The sequence below is a fragment of the Buceros rhinoceros genome, unplaced genomic scaffold, assembly GCF_000710305.1.
Source record: "Buceros rhinoceros silvestris isolate BGI_N320 unplaced genomic scaffold, ASM71030v1 scaffold13717, whole genome shotgun sequence".
In the NCBI taxonomy this organism is placed as follows: Eukaryota; Metazoa; Chordata; class Aves; order Bucerotiformes; family Bucerotidae; genus Buceros; species Buceros rhinoceros.
In genome coordinates this window covers 83,056-87,512 of record NW_010421652.1, presented here as the reverse complement: position 1 = coordinate 87,512, position 4,457 = coordinate 83,056, and positions in this window count along the sequence as shown.

The window sequence follows — 4,457 nt, the reverse complement described above, 5'->3', positions numbered from 1 at the left end:
CAGGAAAAACAACACAAAAAGTAATCTCCACGTGTTTCATAGATTCTTTTTACTTTTTACAACTCATTGTTTCAGAAATTAGGTTTTTTAACTAGCACTGTCTTTTAATTTCTTTATTCTCCTTGTTTGTCTTTTTATCCTACAATGGGTATTTGCTTTAGAAGAGTTTTCTTAATTTTGACCCATGGTGGCCCGGCTAAACACTGAGATAACATCGACTAATATTTCAAAATAAATTGCTCCCTCTAGTGAGATCACAGCAGTACTGGTGCCTAGCAGGTGTGGCTGAAAACTACTTGAATGTGTTTTTCTGTACCACTCGATTAAGCAGTTGGCTCATTATGGATTTGATTCTGCACTCCTTACTCAGACAAAACTCCAGAAGATCTCCAGAGGAGATTTGCCTGAGCAAGGAGTGCATGATAAGACCTTCTGCATTTAAGACGGTAATATTTACAAAGGCTTATGCCTCCTACACCATTAAAACCTTCCCTTGAACAACGCGTCAGTTAACTAGCAGACCTTTGGAGAAACATGCTGGCTTGCAGAATGCTAAAGCCTTCGCCTGTGAAGAGGTTTCACACAAACAATACTGTTGTCACTGTCTGCTTGACTTCATTCAACTCCACGTTGTTTGAAAAAAGAAATACAAACTCCAAACATGAGTCAGATGCTTCAGGATTCTCCTCTACATCCAGCAGCTTTTCAAGTAAAAATATATTAACATCCACATATTTTGTGGTATTTTCAAAGGGCTCCTGAGCAAAAAGACATTAAAAAGGAACAGCATCAGCATTCTTCTCAGTACTTTCTGCCATGTTGGCACGGTAGTGTCAGAAGTAAATCATTTCATAAGGAAATGGGTGCCGTTTCTCTTTTTGATTAATAGACTTACTCTGGGAAAACTCTGGAGTAACTTCAGGAGAGGCAAGGACCAGGGTGCTGGGATTCTCCTCTGCTAATCTGTGTGCCCCTCGTTAGTGGCATTATCCTGAAGCTGGCTACACAGCGGCTGCAAGTGCTGCAGACACCACCTCCCTCCCCCAGCGTCTGCGCCACGCAGCCCAGGGTAGCTGTTGCCCAAGGAGAGCCTGGCTCAGCTGATGGCCTCCCCTCCCAACACATGCAGGCAGCAGCTCCTGGAGCAAAACCATGCCAGCAACGGAGCACAAACCCAGTACTTGGTGTATCATTATCAGCCACCCTGCTCTCTGCTGTTTGCTGGGCAGGACAGGAGCTACTGCTGGTGGAGGACTTGAGCCTGTGCTGCTGGGGTGGCTGGCAGTGGACCTGCTGCCTGTCCCCACGAGTGGGAGTGGGTTTGTTGAACTCTCACTGGAGGTTACCCACCAGCATGGCCAACTGGATGCTGAGAGCAGTAGTGCTGTGAAGTGATGCTAGCTGCCGCAGGATGATTTCATTAGTGGAGCAGCCTGATTTCATTAGCAGGATGATTGGATTAGCATCTGATGAGTGGCTGTAACAAGAGCTGCCCCAGTCACCTGCCCTTGCCTTTCCTCGCATGCCACCGGTGTGAAGGACTCGACCTGCCCAAGGTTTAGGCGTTGCCCTGCTGCTCGCAGAGGTGATGGGGTGCTGTGGACCACGAAGAATGGTGGCAGGGCCTTTCTGTCATCCCGTCGCTGAGGCTGCAGACACAGTCATGACCACGAGCCTGGGTGCAGTTCCTGTAAGCAAAGCTTCACTGGCCAGAGCAGTTCCCCAGAGGGTCTGAGCAGACCCGTGTCTTGCAGGAGAGCAGCTACCGCAGGCAGCAGTGGGTGATACCTTCTGTAAATGAAGTAACGACTCAAAGGCAGGTAATAGGGTTTCTTAAACAAATATTTCCTAACTTATTTTCAGCAAAGAACAAAGGAACAGATGACTTCCAAAAGCAATGGATTAAAAAAACAAACATAGGCCCATTTTGTTGCTGTAGGTGAAAAAAGCTAACGAATACCTGGATTAGGGTGATGTAAGGGCATTTACGATTGCTGCAAATCGCACGTGCCTGTTTTTGTGAGAAAGCTTGTTTTTAAGTTGCAAACAACTGCCTGAGGTAAAACAGCCCTTTGGCGGCGTGTCCGCTGTGTACAGCGAGTCTGCAAGCTCACCATGGCCGTCTTGAGTTCCGAGTGTTCGGCTTCTCGGTCCTTTGTAGCAGTGCCCACTGCTTTTTGAAACATAACTTGCACTTTCAGCAATTTCTGATGGCTCAAATGGTTAAACATGATTTTCAACAGTGACGTAAAAGCCTGTTTTGTGGGTTGGGTTTTATTTTCTTTTCATGCCTACTAATTGTAGCCTTGATGATTGCTGTTTATTCTAGGTTAAGTAGTCTTGCGCGATGGTCCTCAGAAGCAGCCGTGTGCTTAATGACTGCTATTCTTCATAAGATCTTGAAGACAAGATTCATAAGACCTCTAAGGCAGCTTCTTTTTAAGATGCATTACAGACAGTTGAGGAAGTGTTTCCGTTCACATGCACGCTGTGTTAAAATAAAGCTGCTATAATTAAGTGTAATGGCTACCAACTGTCACTAGAGGCTGCTCTTAATACACTGTGGAGAAATAAAATAAAAGGGGGGGGGAGGGGGGGAAGTCTGCGCGTCCTCCATCTCCCATAAAGGAGCTCTTCTCCCTTTCTTTTACAAGCAAAAAATAAGTTCATCACCGTGATGCATCTGCACGGTTATCCTATTTATTTCAATTGCTAAACCATTCGTTTAACCATAAAATCGTTCTATTACAACCCTGTGAGATTAGGCAATACATGGACAAACCACATTTCCCAGACCACCAATATCCATTTTTTCCTAGTACACACAGCAAATAGATCAAAGATTTTCGAGCTGCATTTTAAGAAGTATTTGAGCAATGGCTCCTAATTATAGTAGGATATTTATGTTTCACTTTGCCATGTTTTTGGAGTAATACATTTCCCATAGTAAAAACATATTAGTACTTCACTAATATGTTTTCTGATGCTTTCTGTTTTCTGTCCTTAATCTTCCCCAAGTTGTCTTTGACAGGTTGCATTCATCTCCTATGTAAAGACTCCTAGCTAAAATAAGAAAAATCCCTTCAATATTTTGCAAAGAACCATTAAATATTTCGTGCAAACTGTTAAAATCTAAACCAGGTATGTTTAAATGAACACAGGCTGTTTTTGTCACTAGGACGCGCGTGTCAGCCTGCTTTGGCAACTTAACTGCCTCTCTGTTCCCTGTCCTACGCGTTGCTGCCACGTACGTTTGGCACGTTGGTGTAGCACCATGTTTTTATGAAGAACGACCTTCTAGCGCTGACTTTTCTGACTGGGCCACTCTAATGACAGCTAAGACATGCTGTTTGGGGTCATACCTGATCTGCCCCTCCTGCAGTCCCCTCTTGGCTGTATCTGACCTTCCTCTTGGTTGTGTTGGTTCAGTGCTAGTTACGTGTCGTCGGCTCCGCTGGCTATTCCGTTTTTGTAATACACGGAGACTGACTCAATGTTCTTTAAAACCAGTCCCTGCTTGCATCAGTCTTTCTTGAGTTGCACAATTGTGTGCTTCTGTTTGGTGGCCAGGGTGATACCTGAGGGCGTAGTTTGCTCCAGTTCACCTCCTAGTTTGCACTGGTTCACTTTTGTGCCTGGAGCTTGCCTTTCCTCTGTTGCAGTCTGGCTGGGGAGCTCGGCAGCCAGTGTGTGAAGCCAACAGTTGTGTTATTTTGGAGCATTTGCTGGGGAAGCACATATTTTTGTTTGTTTGTTTTTCTCCTGAACTAGGGAGGAGGGGAGCGAGTGTGCAGCTTGAATGAAGCTTTGTTTTCTGCTGAGGAAATGAAAAGCTGAAATCTCATCTCTCCTGACCCAGAAATGTTCCCTTTCACAGGGCTGAACCTTTTAGTTTGGAGTCCTCAGGGTGGTAAAGTAAAAGAAGGGCTGCATTTACAAGAGCGCTAGAGGAGAGGAACCCTTACATGCAGCGGTTGGAGACCGTGTGTGAGAGGTGGAAGAGTTGGTGACTATTGTTTCTGCTGGAGAGAACTTTAAACCACATCCGCCCTGTCAGGATATTCCTCAAACCATTGTACTGTGGAACGGTGCCCCTCTACTTTCCTAATTACTTAGGGCCTATCAATGCAGATCTGAACTTATTAGAAGCTCCTGTTGCGGGCATTCATCTTTACTTAAAGTAGGATTAGAATATAAGGGTGTGGCGATCCTGTGCTCTCAGTTGCTCATGTGAAGCACCAGACTAGAAAGCTGCTGATTTGCTTTTGATCCTGGCTGTTATTTAAGTACAACGGGAGAATTCAGAAGACCAGGCCCAGAAGAGTCAAGTGGAAGAGTTCATGTGCCTCTCTGTGGAGGAGGCAGAACTGAGCCTTGACCTGCTTGCTTTCCTTGCAAGTGCTCCAAGCCAAGAAAGCGGGAGTGATGACTTCAGGCCCACAGTGTTTTCTCCTGCT